At 42.4% G+C, this 14,809-nt stretch overlaps 1 protein-coding gene across 7 annotated transcripts in view; it reads right to left on the reverse strand.

Annotated features, from left to right (window-relative positions):
• Positions 1–14,809, reverse strand: part of LOC109093359 (zinc finger homeobox protein 3-like) — a 251,763-nt gene that overhangs the window by 42,493 nt on the left and 194,461 nt on the right. The gene's annotated exons all lie outside the window — the stretch shown is intronic.

The following is a 14,809-nucleotide window of genomic DNA, read 5'->3' on the forward strand; positions in this document are numbered from 1 at the left end:
GACTCCCTGAAGAGTAAACAGGTATGATTATTAAAGGAAGTGAAAAAAATGGAGGAAAAAAAGATGAGATTCTCAGTCTCCCACTGGCTTCGGGTGATTTGAAAGTCTAATTTGGCCACAACACAACAGGCGTACAGGTAGTACAAAACAAACCGCCTCAGTTCCTGTGATGCACTGAGCATGCTCTGTGTGGAGGGGTGGTGACAGACCCATCATCCGCTGCCATTGGAGGCCGACTGTGTGACAGCTTGCGATGGCAGAAACTGCGCTAACCACTGATTCTGATCAACCTCTCCACAATATCCCACGTATGAAATGCACATCAAAGTGTAGCAGAGACTAGAGGCAGGAAGCTAACTGTACTCTTGTGGTATCGTCTGGCTGCAAAGTGACAATAAAACAGGTGCATCAAAAACATGTCTTGCATGTTCACGCAAAATTGCGAGTCTCAGGGGTTTCAAAAACTGCTAAATATGCACATGCATGTCTGGACTGAGTTGTTAAAATGAGAATCAATATAGAGGTGATTTTCAGAGAGTCGCCCTTAATGTTGTGAACCATTCAGAGCGACGGGTGTAAATAAGTCAAGTCAAGTCAAGTCTGCTTTATTGTCAATTCTTCCACATGTACAGTACATACATACAGAGAATCGAAATTGCGTTACTCTCAGACCCCCGGTGCATACAGATAACACTAACAGTAGAGCCTAAAAATCTAGATCAAATATAAAATATAAGATAAAAAAACTATACAATAAGGGAACGTAAAAAAAAAAAAGACATAATAGAAAAAATATAATAAAAATAAGGTTAAATGAAAGCAGCGCAAGGCACATGGCAGATAGAGTGCAAACCAGTGAAGAAACAGTGCAGATAAAAGATTTTTAGTGCATAAAAAAATAGCTTATTCAGTCTGATTAAAAGTGACAAGTGACAAAGGGCTCAGAGCAGATAAGGACGTGGCAAAAGATAAACACTACATACCAACCCACACACACACACAGCGGGCACTGCTAATGAACATCCAAACCCTTTCCCAGACAGTTCACGTGCCCCAAACACTCATTTCAGTCTAAAATCACTAATGATATTTCTGTGTTAATGACTGCCTGTTTTTAAACCAGCAGCTTCTCGGCTCATACTGGCAACTGGAAGGTTTATTTATCGATCGTTTAATGTTATGACCAGAAAAGGGAAATTAATGAACTTGAGACAGATGCAAAATCAAAACAGTGTGAGTGAACATTAAACAAGAAGAAAAAAAGAGAGATTGATTTCTTGCTATTTCACATTGAACGGATACATTTCCTTCATGGTTTACAGTGTCCACTTGCCCTTGGTTGTTGATTCTTTTCTTTTCTTTTCTCAATTAGATCTGCCAGTAAAAGTTAATAAGGAATTGAGTAAAATGTAATAATAAATGCTTGATTGCATTTTAAACTGATATAGTACAAGTCCCTGATCCTCTTCACTATTCAAATGACTGCATTAGAAAGACTCCCAGGAGTGATGATGGAATTGGGGAAGGAGTCAGGAAGAGGTGTTAGGAAAGGCTGCAAGGAAAAGGTACTAATGGACACCTATCTGATGCATGTTGCACAAAAAAAGTTGCAAAAGCTTTCGGAAAATTGCAAGCTCCAATCTGATTTGCTGACTTTACACTATTTCTTCATGCTTCATTCATTCAAAGCATCAAGATGTTACTTTAGATCTTCAGGCGGTCATGGCTTTGAAAAGAAGGAATTACAAAAGGATCCTGCATTGATGCACGCAACGCACCCCCCTCTCATCTTGTTTCTCACTGCACCCCCATTCCACCCCACCACACCATCTAAATTGCAGTCACAACCCCCAGCTCGTAGCGGATGATAATTGCAGACGACCAATAAATTACTACTGCCTTCACATCAATTATAAGCATCACGTCTGACAATGAGGAAAATGAGATCTTGTGACAAATTTCATGAGGCTTGGCTGCCCAGCAGCCTTTCTTAACATGCTACAGATAGCAATCCCTTATCTAGCCTCTGTAATGGGGAGCTACGGATAGAGAGATGGAACAGCAGCCATTTAATTAAAAAGCTGGGTGGTGTTGGTGTGTTGAGGTGGTGGTGGTGGGGTGGGTGGGGGTTGCGTAATTCATTGTTGGGCCCAGGAAGAAGACAAAGGCTTTGTCTCCAGTACATATTTTGCTGTGCATTGCCAGTTATCAGGGACTGTGCTTTTGCTGGCGTTCACTTGATAGACATTCTGAGCACGCCCCCCCCCCCCCCCGGTCCCCCTTCTCGGTCATTTACCTCTCCCACCTCCTCCCTTTCCTTATTTTTTTATGTTGTTATTTCCCAGGGGACCACTGAGGTGCTTGCTCCACCAGGGCTGGTGTAACGTATTTGAGAGGGGCATTTTTTTTTTCAGTACGAATGACTGCAGAGAGCAAGCAGACAGACAGTGGCACTGAATGAAATGGCCCCGGCACCTAATTGCGATCCCACCTGGGAAGCGTGGGTGAAGGCGGCAGCTTCGGTGGGAGGAATAGGGAAAGGGATCTGATGAGGATTTATAGAGGACAGGGAGACGGCAAAATAAAACACCAAAAGGAATGGACCCTAAATCTTATTCCCTGTTGCAATATTCATTGCTGTTGCAATCGGGTGCGCTGATAGAGCGTTGCAAAAAAAACGACCGCTGCGTTCAAATTATAGCTGCACTCTCTACTAATATTTAACATCATTAGAAAATCATTAGAAAACCATCATAAAACCTGGGATTATGACTAGAGCATTAAACACAATGATTATTCAGGGTGTTCCTTTTCCCCGCTTTTCCCTCGAAAATGAGATTTTGCTCTCCACGCCTGTGCAGGAGAAAGTAAGAGTATTTCTCATAATTACTACAACATTTGAAAAACATTGGCCTGCATAAATTACTATACCATTATATGATTGTTTTTCATTCCCCCAAAGCAAAGTTCTTAAGATGGGCTTTTCAGAGAATGACAGCTGCAAGCAGCATTAATGCAATTTCACCATGAGTGTAAGAGGGCTAATTCAGATATTGCCCACTGCCTCCGCTGTTGAATGGCGCTTGTCATTAATATGTTGTTTCTCATTGCGTTAAACTGGACCCACAAATGTCCATGCGGCGACTCTCCATATATTCCCGAAAAATTACCTTTCAACAGTAGGGTGATTACGGTATTCACTGTGCCACGTTGAAGTCATGCCGTACTGCAGCTATCTTTCCCTAAAAGATCGCATTTGATGAAAACTAATCTGAAATGACATTATCAAACACAACTTGCACTTCTTCCGTTTAATTGCATACACATTCCGCAGCTATTGCCTACAAATCATCTGTTTTTACAACTCATTTTTGGGCAAACTCCAGCAGGATATCACCGAGTATGTATGTGTGTATTGGGGCATTATCAGTAGCAGTAATCAGTCCAGAGGGACAGGGCATGTAATGGAGGTTTCCCCAGAGGAGATGAAAGCTGTAGGGCTGAGTGGGTTCACAGTCCTGGGGTCTCTCTCAGCTTCTCAGGCAGGCGGGATGCTTTTCAGGAGCTCAGTTCACAGAGCTCCCTGCCGAGGAGCAGGCTAATGAAGCTTTTTCCTGCCTTGTCATGTTGCGCAAAGGTACTGACCCCTTGACCCTGCCCTAAAAAGCCCTCCTGGCCAGACTGGGGGGGGCCTCACAGCATTTGTTGGGGAGCATATCCATGTCTTTGCAGAATTAATCTGCGGTCAGACAATGGACGCACAGCAGTGGCATGGTTTAACGCCCCACGACAGTCTATAGTAACAGCCGAGGAGGGACGATTGCATCATAAATGAACACACAGGTCCAGGAAGCTCTGAATGAGTGTGGGTGCATACACAAGTCAATCATAGGACCTGAGTTTTATACATCCAACGCAACCTTATTTTTTTAATGTATGGTAGACACCTATGGTTGGAAAAGGCTCCTTCCTTTGGACATAGATGGGGAGCTTGGGGCAGGAAATTCTCTTCAGGCAGAAAAAAACAGGAGGTTAAAATAAGAGCAATCCTTGTCAGGCGTTTGAGAGTAATTCAACTGACACTGATGAGAATCAATGCTCCTTTGAATGCATTACTTGGCAGAAACAGGCCTTTTGTCCCTTAAACCCAGCCAGCGAAAAATGATGCCCTTCGAACAATGGGGGGAGAGGTAAAAATATAAAGAGTGAGAGACAGGGAGAGAGAGAGAGAGAGAGAGAGAGAGAGAGAGAGAGAGAGGGAGAGAATGAGTGAGAGAGGGTGAGCAAGTCAGAGAAAAAGAGAGAGAGAGAAGGAGGGAGGTCCATTCCCTTTCTCTGTGTCTATTGGTTTACGTGAACTTTTGAATTAAGTTATGAATGACCTTTCCGACAAAAAAAGGACACTTTAATGTGCAGAAGACTACATGTAGCTGAGTAACTATGGCCCATTTTTCATCACGCATGATTACACCTGCACAAGGCACGGGGCCATTAATAGTGCACTAAATATGACAAGGTTAGTCATTATTCAATTAGCACAAAAGAAGAGGGCAAGAGGCAAATCTGCAAGAGAGGTAGGGGATGTCATTCTTTGGACATCCATCTGTCATTCAATGTGGCCCAGAACGAGCGGACTAACCCAGAATCTTATTTTGCTGCCAATCATTGCAATGATTTTCATATTATTTCAATAGCTTCATATCTTAAGTGTCACATTTTTTCAATTCCTGCTTACTCAGAGTAAAAAGCAGGGTGCTAAGTCACACCACATTTTCATGTAGCATCTGAAAGAGGATCTCATATGCTTTAAGAGCACTTCTTTTGTAGCTACGTTCAAGAGCTAATTTAAAGATGGCTCCTATCTTCAGATAAAAGACGACTGTAGCAGCTGTCGCACTTGAGAGGAATCACTCGTAGAGCCAAGTCTGTTTATGATCAAGTACAATGTCACACTATCATTCGGCTGATCAGTCAGATACAGTTAGGGCTCAAAATGACTTGGAGCTCAGCCATTAGGACAAACAAGGCATCCAATGCCTTCTGAGGGTTTCCTCTGAAAGATGGATCCACTTGAAAGTGTTTGGGTTGAACTTTTTTTTTTATCTTAAAGAATAATAAAATCAGCAGTGAAGTGCTTTTAATTATCTGCTCATCAGTTATTACTAGTCATAGTCCTTCCCCCTCATGTTCTCTGGATGGGAGTTGAGCGGTTTTAGACTTTGGAAGCGAAATCTCTTGTGGCCGGGATCTCGCTCGATATTGATGGCTAGAGCGGCACTTAACTCTTTGAGCAATCAAAACTCATCATTTCTCATTAAAATCCTGAACGCCTGAAATCAGATAACATTTGGGGAGAGACTCGGGCTTCGACAGAGAAATGGATTTCTTTGAGAAAAAAAACTTTCCTGGAGGTGGGAAATGGTGAGCAGACAAAGCCTGAAAGAATTAGACTTTTTTTAATGGGTCCGAATAAGAAAAAAGGGTGCATAATATAGGATTTTGACATGGGGACTTCTGTTTCTCAGCCACCCTTTTTTTTGGGGGGCTCTGTTGGGGTGTGGAGGTGAAGCATGGAGACAGAGTGGAACAGACAGGAGCTGACTGCACAGTGAAGCTAAGAAAGGAAGAACCTGGCCCAGGAGCACAAATTAATGCTATTGTGAGTTTGTGCACAATAGGGCCTGCAAAGTGACTGCGGAAGACCCTTAAACAAAGGAGACATCGCTCTTTCCTCCCTTCCCAATTAGATTTTCTCACCCGTTTTACATTACAATAAAAGGGTCCATTTTTGCCTAATTCCTCCCTGACACTGACACAGGCACCTTGGAATCTAAACCATGAGGAGATTAGCGGCAAGCAAGGCATGATTGACAGCAACCCGTTCTGGACACCTATGCTGCGGCTCCATCCCAACCATGAACCCTCCCTTCCTCTCTGAGAGCGTCTCCACCTCCTTTACATCTGTGTGCGATATTCGGCAAATACACACAAAAGACACATTTTAAAATATGTCTCCTCACTTCATTTTGACTGTGGCCTAAGAAATGCTATGTACTATTAATATATTACACTCTGCTAATAAACGTTCAAGTCTCTAGGCTGTGCTCAGTGATAAACAGAGGTTCGCTGTATTATTCATTGTTTTTTGATGTGTCTGGTTTGTGCTGGTTGAAATGACTCACACCGTGGGAATGGATTTGAAATCGAAGGACTAGTAGATGTGAAGCGAACATGTGTGTGTGTGTGTACAGTATTTTTTCTTTAATAGGCACGGGTTGGCTTGTCATCTCTATGGCTGCTCCACAGCATTGGTTCATTAAAGACACAGAGCGGAGTGATTCTGTTAAGTTCATGCTAATTTCCGTTCCTGTCTGCTCAGCCACCCTTCTGAGACACTATTAGTGCCTGTTTGAATATTCAGATAAGCAGGGACCAGAGACACACAAATTAAATCCCTTTATTCTGATTTAAGTTCTACATTGGGCTCCATCTGCACCCCCTACATATGGGCAACAGTAAAGACAGAGGGCAAATATGGATAGTGTGAGAGAGAACAAGGCCCTCAAGAGCATTTCTGGCATGCTAACCGCTTGCATGAGCGTTACAAAACATATGAATGTAATAAAACTAAATATCTAGTGATAAAAAACTCAATTTCTAAAGAGCTGCAAAGTTTTAAGGCTTTATGAGCTGATTGTTAGTCCTTCAGAATGAGAAGAACTCTAAGGAAGTCTTCAAAACAGGTGCGTGGAGTTATTGACCATAGAGAATGAGGGGAGAAAAGAGAGGGCAGCTTTTAATAGCGGCACTCGCTCTAAAGCAGTGTCACACGGCTCTGAAGTGGGGCTGGAATTGCGTGTCTTCCCCTCTTGACTGTACGGCACAGCTGAATTGACTCGATACGCAGAGCACTCCAGTATGGTGACTGAGCAGTTAGCATGAAAATTGACCTTTGCTTGCTTTCTGAACTGTGGATTATTCATCTTTAATGCTTTCAATTGGTCAGGGTGGCTTGAGCTGGAACCTTCCGACATATTTGCCTTCATCCCTTCCCTCCTCTGTGTCTTTAAAACTCATTTCTAACCAAAAAAAAAATAAATAAATAATAATAAATGCACTCTAAGACCTCAGCGAATGACCATGCCAAGAATCTCACTGCAATAAAAAGGGCAAAAAAGCTTGTAAACTGCAGCAAGGATTGGAAATCAACAGACAATGATTGCATATGCAGTAAGCGTTTAACAGGCAATGTGTAAAACAAAGTAAGAGGGAAATTCTGGCTCAGTAGTGCTATTGTCCCGCTGTCTTTATGTTATGGTAATACTGGTAAAAAATGTGAGAATAAAGGTGTGATTAAACTGACACCAAGACTTGCAAAAATGGCTTTGATTCTTTTCATGAGAAATCTGCCTTTGATGTGCCATGGTAGCTATCGTGACTTTCTTCATACTTTATCAAGTTGTGGTACGACAAGACACAAGGTGCTAGAATAAATACACAACATTCACTTTGCACTAATCGTCTTCGTCTAAAGATCATCAATCAGTGGGCCCAAACCCATCTGAACGGGCTGCAGCGAGAATGTGTCTGCTAGCAGCTAATAAAACAGAAATGACAGAGACAGAGTCCAAGAAGACAAAGAGATAGTGTGAAAGCTTGAGACGTCATAAATCTGGCCCAGTCAAACTTCAGGAATGTCTCAGTTTGTCAAAAACAAATAGCAGCTTGTCTCAGACCATTGCTGGGCAAAGGAGCCCTCACATCTGGTCAAACAGACCTCGCGCTCTGTCAGGAATCTGGTCGAGTCCATTTCGGACAAATAAGGCCTTGAAGGGGCATCGAATTGCCCCAGAAGGCCTCTGCAGTAGTATGCAGACTAATCAGAAGTCTTCATCAACAACGCTAACCACATGTTACAGTGTGGCTAATCGATAAGCCCTGCGACAGCATACAGCGTGAGAATCGCTGTTTCTTGCCTGTAAAGTTTTGCCGGGCACATACAAGGAGCGAACATGATGGCACCTTTGTGTAGGAATCCTGCCTCCGCTCCCCTTAAAGACCCCTGTCAGAATACACTAATGTCACATTGATCAGCCGTCTTGCCTTCCCTAACATCCCTCTGTCCCCGCTTCTGTCACTCGCTCCTTCTCTCCTCTGGGCTGTGTGTGAATAATCAAGCGAGGGCTGAATCAATGGCTGCCGTGCGGCTCCACAGGTAAAGGTTAGCAGGGTGGAATATTGAATTATTCCTGCTTCTCTCATCAGTGCCATCTGCTTGGCTGCCTCTAATTGACAGGTTGGAGGGACAAGATGGCTCTCTTCAGTATTTGTGTGTGTGTGTGAGAGCCCGATCTTCTGCCCTCTAGCCTCAAAACAACAGACAGCATGTCTGCGATGATGAACGTGCATCTTCCCATCAGCGAGGGATTGTGCCAGTTGCCCTGATTATCCGCAGTAGGTGAAAGAGGGCATTCTGCTGTCAGAGGTGTAAGACACAAGCTCATCCACAGCCAGATCATAGATCATAGCTTTTGATCTTTCACTTCCTCTCTAGAGGGGACAAATCAGCTCATTAAAAAAAGACAAAAATCTAAAACTTTCACTGTCTCTGATCGGCGATAGGAAAACTCCATCTCTCAATCCCTCTGTGTTTTTTACAGCCTGTGGTTACACCAAACTGATGAAACTCTAACTGAGGGAAAAATCACCCATCTCACTGAAGTAGCAGCGTGGCATCAAATGCCAAATCTGAGAGCAGCTAGAAACCCATTGGCTACAGTCACAAGTGTAACTGACATCCATAACTAAAAGAAAAAAAATCTATATGAATGTACAGCCAGTCATTTCTTAATGTCTGACATACAAAAGATCATACTTGGAGACGTGCTCCCCATTTACTAAGATTACATTTATCTCTATGTTAAAACTCTACGTTTATCAGATCTTAGCTATATTGTGTGAGTTTGTGGACATGTATACAAGCATATCAATATAATATAATATAATATAATATAATATAATATAATATAATATAATATAATATAATATAATATGATATAATATAAAAATAACAAAAAGTACACAAATAAACAACTTAATTTTAGAGTATTTTTAAAGTAGATTCTGGATGCTTAAATTACAGTCAGTGGGTTAAACTAATAATCTCAAAGTGGTCAACAATTTGTATAGAAAAGAACATTATTTCACTACTTAAGACCTTTACAACTCTCTCCAAGTCATCTGCTGTTTCTTCTCCAGTCGCACGTTTCTGCTTAGCTGCAGTCAGCTTGGACACATGACTGACAGTTCTTGTCCTCTGCGGTCTCAGTGCCCTGACTGACACAGGACGAGCCCGAGCCTTCAGCCTGCCACCCGAAACCCTCGCACCCCGCTCGCGCTCCCCACCACAGCCTCCAAGCCCCGGAATAGAACTCATTAGCACGTTTGGAAGTACAAATGAGATGACTGCCTCCTGATGGACTGTCTATCTTTTGGATCAGCTTTCAGGGAGAATGTCTCGTAATGACAGGTGAAGGGAATGAAAGAGGGGGAGAGAAACTAATATTATAATGCTCTCTTCGCTCACTCCGGGCAGCGCACCTCGCAACGGCCTGAAATGGAGGGCCCTGAAGTGGGCTTGATGACAGAGGAGGGCTCTCTCACCCACACGCAGGACCTCACTTTGGGTGTGTGAACACCCATATGCGTGTTAATTGGGTGTCTGTGAGCCTGTATACAATACAAATCTGCTGCACCTGTACAATTTACACCCTCTTACCATCTCCAGATTGAAATGGAGCAAAGAAACAGGCACACTCGACGTATACACATAAACACACTCTCTCCCACACACACGTTCTGCTTCGAGGCCCTCTGTCTGACCCAAGCACCTCCCTTTTAGGGCAGCCAGTGGTCAGAGTTATCCGGGCCTGGCCAGTAAAACGGCAGAAGAAATCACCACGCAATTCGCTTTGATTTGCAGACAATTTCAGTATAGCAATGCTGCTTCCCGGTCAATTTGCAGTAACAGGATGAGCCAGGGAAGGAATTTATACAGCGGCTGTCTATAAACCAGCCGGCAAAGAAAAGACTTCCTTGTGTGAGCTTGGCGCGGACATATGAGCCCTGCCCAACATTGCGCTGAGTGGAAAATCCATAAAGCCATCACTTAGATGCTTTAATAAAAGGGCCAGTTTCATTTTAATGTTTTTCAAAATGAAAGATAATGCATTTATGAAATTCGTGGCACGCTCAGTGGACTAAAAACAATTTCCTCTGCTGGGCTGTGCCCTTCAGATGTGGATTAGGGGACAGATGCCCAAGAGGAGCCGACCCCAGGCCCTTGCCAATCGGACTGCTTCTTATCATCTCTAGCAGCATCCCTACAATACCAGACTTTATTAAAAGAAGCCTCAATGATATTTGTTGCATGAGTTGCCCTGTCTTTACTCAGATGTACCATGGCATGGTTGGGATGTGGGGGTCATGGTTAGCGGTTATAATATCCTGTTTCTCGGAAGGTTTACTTTGCATTTTAACAAGCATGTAAAAATGATAGGACATTCATGGGGCGGCTGCTGTCTGCAGGGCTATACGGGGCCCCAGGTCCTGACACGAGCCTTGCCCTGGAAAGCCCTAGCCAGCCATCTCTCTGAGATCAGGGTACCATTCCAGTCCAGTAAAAATAAAGGTAAGGACTTTTTAACACTGCTCAACTCTCCTCTCACTTGACATATCCTGTCCGCTGTCCAAGGGATTTAGTAAGTAAAGCAAAGAGCCGAGCAAACATCCAGCGTTTGATTTAATAATGCATCAATCTGTCCATGCAATATATATTTTTTGCATAGTAGCTGATACTATTCATGAGGCTTGTGGAAAATTGTAGTGAGAGGAGAGATATGCAATGCTTGGTGGAACAGGGAAAAGTGGGACCTTGTTTTTTTTTTTTAAATCATACTTTTTCCCATTGTCTAGACAGGGAAAATGCAAACCTACAGTGACATATAAGAGTGTCAACAATAAAAAAAAAAAAAAAAAAAAAAAAAAAAAAATTATATATATTTTACATATTATATATTATATACATATTATATAAAATATATACATGAAATTTTATCTATATATAAATATTATATTATATTTCAGAAATGAAGATTATTATTTATTATTTAAAAAAATAATAATTCATTTTTTTTTTTAATGATTTTATAATAACAGGCCTTTTATCTTCATTCTGATATCAGGACTATCACCTTGACATTTTGACTTTATGCCTTCAAAACTATCAAAATAAATTTTAATTAAAAAATTAAAAACATGCTCATCAGAGAAGAGGTGTGTTCAAGTCATTGTAAATATGAATTTCATTATTTAGATACAACAACAACAACAATAACAAAAACAACAAAAAGCCTATCATTGATATCATTGACTCTTGGATCAGTCAAAGTTTAGTTCAGAGTCTAGAGTGCACTTCCCTCCCCCGCTTTGGGCACTGAGAGGGGAGGGCTGCAGTTGGCACGAGAAGCCAGGCAGGCCGCTGCTACAGACAGGGATTTCCTGCAGCACGTCATAGCTCAGCGATCACGACACTGCCATCTGCGACTGAAAAAGATTTACATCAGCAGCTAATCCACAGTGCAATGTGTACACACTCCAAAACAGCTTTCTCTCCTCTCTCCTACAAACACACACAAATCTTCCTGGCTGGCTGTAAGCAATGCCACCCAAAGGCCTGTAGCGCCATCAAAAAGCAGACTAACCATCTTTCGGTTCCACTTACCTTTTTTCTTACTCTCTCTCTCTCCTGTATCTGTCAGTCTGCAATGTTAAAAAAAAAAAAAAAAACTTCAGTCCATTAAGTCTTCTGAAATGAGAGACCCCAATGTGTCATCCAGCTATATGCCCTGGTGAACATCACTCATAAAACCTGTCATCTGCTGCTGTAGTGTCTCTTCCCACACATCAAGCTCAGACACACACATACTCATAATCGGGAAGCTGACTGTGTCCGTGCAAGCATGTGTTAGTGCGTGTTGTTTTGGGCGCCTGAGCTTTATAATATTGGGAAATCCTTCCTGCAGAGAGCTCCTTTGTGTTGTGGCAAGTGAAAGGGTTAAGAATGACAAATGGACATCCAGCGAGAGAATGGCATGCTCAAGCAGGACATTTTCAACGCGGGGGCAGGAATTAAAACAATGCCTGCCTTTTATCCACGCACTGCTCTAATTGGATGGGAAACTCTGCCGCCTTGCCTCTCTGTAGGCGTATCAGAGGGCAAAAAAAAAAAACAAAATAAAAAATTTTGGCACAGAAACCCAGACTACACCAACTGCATTTGTGTCCAGACACCACCACCACACAGATTTGTATGTATTTGTGCATATATTGTGTATATTGTATATAATGTCATATCTGAATGCCTTGTATTGTGTTCGTTATGGGTCTAATAATGCTTAGCTAGCATGTATTCACGGGTGATTGGCTATTTTAATCAAGCCTGAACTTGGTTAGTTCTGAGAGAAAACAATATCATAACACCATATGGATCAGAACTGAAAATAAAGCTAATCAATATTTCCACAATCAATTGTTTTCATCAACAGCATCTGCTATGGCACACTTTCTCTGAATTAGTGGTATGGATCTTTTTTTAAAATGATCCTCATTGATATTGTTAACAAATGACCAGAAAATGGAATGTGACAGTTCTACAGAGAGATGCGAAAGACCTCCCTCAGGGGTGGCTGTGCAGCCTTAATTTGGGAACTATTAAAGTGCTGTATCTGTTGGTTAATGTACATTACTGGAGGCTCTTAATTCATAAACTTCCACACTATTTGTTTGGCAAAACAATTTGAGTTGTAGGTTGCAGTCGCATATCCTAGTTCAAGTGACATTCTGCATATTAACGCATGGAACTCTAGACCAATTGAAAACTACATCTTTTAATTGCTTCAAATCACAACTGTTCTCAACAAGCTACATGATTTGAGGTATAATTCATGTCCATAGCACAAATGGTGTAGGATGACTTATATGATGAAGTTTTATACTTAAAGTTAAGGGTTTCGAAAAATTTCTTAATCCACATTGTTGTTCTCAGGGTCGTTGGAAATTCTGGGGTGAGAAAGTTGGGGTGTAGGAAAGCTCTGCTTGGGGAAGTAGTCCAACACCTAACACCAACAGAGCTGCACACTGCACAGCAGCAGCCAAGGGAATTGCTGCCTAGCTGACCCAGAAATCCAGGGCCAGCTTTGTTTTAACAAGCAGGGGAGTCTTCTACCATTTTAGCAACCGTGCCTCAACCACAAGAAAGAGCCCGGTGCCTCAGAAGAGCTAGTGGGGAGGAAATTAAATATTACACCATCAAGGAATGGTTTCTGTTGGGTTAGGGGGACAGGACATTAAGAAGTGTAAAGGTAGTCTGGGGAGGGTGGGTTCATAAGCCCGGTGGATGGCAGTGAGGAATTAGCAATGTTTCATACTCACTGATGAAGAAGTATGTTCATTATCAGCATAATTCGAACAAGATGCCGAAGCAGGGAGTTGGAGCAGACGAAGAAGGCTGACATTCTTTATTACACACCTCATTTAATTTAACTGACCTTTAAATATATATACTTATTTATATATTCAAGAGCTGAAAAGAGTCAGTCAACTTTGGCCCCACTATTTAAAGGGATGGGACTTGTTTTCAAGCTGAGCAGTGCGCCACGGCTTGGCCGACAGGAGCTTGAGTTTGATCCTGCATCTGTACGGCAATCAATCAGCTGTTCAACTCTCCGACTGCAGCGTGCTCCGTTTGGTAAACAGAGCGTCAAAGGCTATTAGGACAGCGGTTCCTCTCTGAAGACCCAGCCTCCTTAACAAAGCACTTACAGGCCTGATCCTGACGTCAGTTAGCAGGTATCAGCTATCAAATGACAGAGATGCTGGGACCCCTCTCTCTCACTCATTCTGTCTGCGTAGGAAACAATAGCTGATAATAAGAGGCAGGCTGGTTCCCTTTTGAGCTGCTGGTCGATTTACACTCACCTTGTCCTTCATCAGTATTTCCCAGTCAGCACTGGGCTAGACCCCAGCCTTAATCACCTACATATTCTCTCCTGAAGGTACAGAAATTCAATAATATCTAGTCAAGAAAAAGGCAGTAATTAAATACATCAAAAAGCCAAGCAATCAGCCATCATCTAAGAACGCAGCCATTTCTCACTACAAAGAACATCTCATTTGACTAATCCTGGAAGAGTTCGGAAAAGTTGCGCCACACGGCAGACATAATGTGTTGTTTGTGAGTTGTTGGCTCATTTGACGTCAAGGGGGTAAGACTGGATTGCTGCAACTAGAAAAAAAAAAGATGGCAGAAGGTTGCAAATGTGTGTGTGTGTGTGCGTGTGTGTGTGTAGCGACTGCATGCTGCTCTGCCCACACATCCCTACTGCAGGAGTCATTACCTAACCTCCAACCAGCCTCACAAACAAGGGAATCCATTAACGCACATCAAAGGTTAGCCAAGAAAATATATAAATAAATGCTACATCAACCAAAAAAGAGAGAGAGCATGAGGGAGAGAGAAAACCAGACTTGTTTGTGAACTCTTTACCTCCACCTACCCAGAAACACACTCTAAGTCTCCCGCACCCCCACCCTTTTAACCTAAGTGGGCTTTCCTATTGCCTTTGCATGTTCACTTGTCCACTGTACTATAGTCATTAACATATTTGGAGTGCAGCGAGCAGAAAGCTTAATTGTCCTTAATTGCTCGGCTAAATATGTTCTCTAATGATTCTCCTCAGATCTGTGACTG

This window comes from Cyprinus carpio, chromosome A7, assembly GCF_018340385.1.
Source record: "Cyprinus carpio isolate SPL01 chromosome A7, ASM1834038v1, whole genome shotgun sequence".
Classification (NCBI taxonomy): Eukaryota; Metazoa; Chordata; class Actinopteri; order Cypriniformes; family Cyprinidae; genus Cyprinus; species Cyprinus carpio.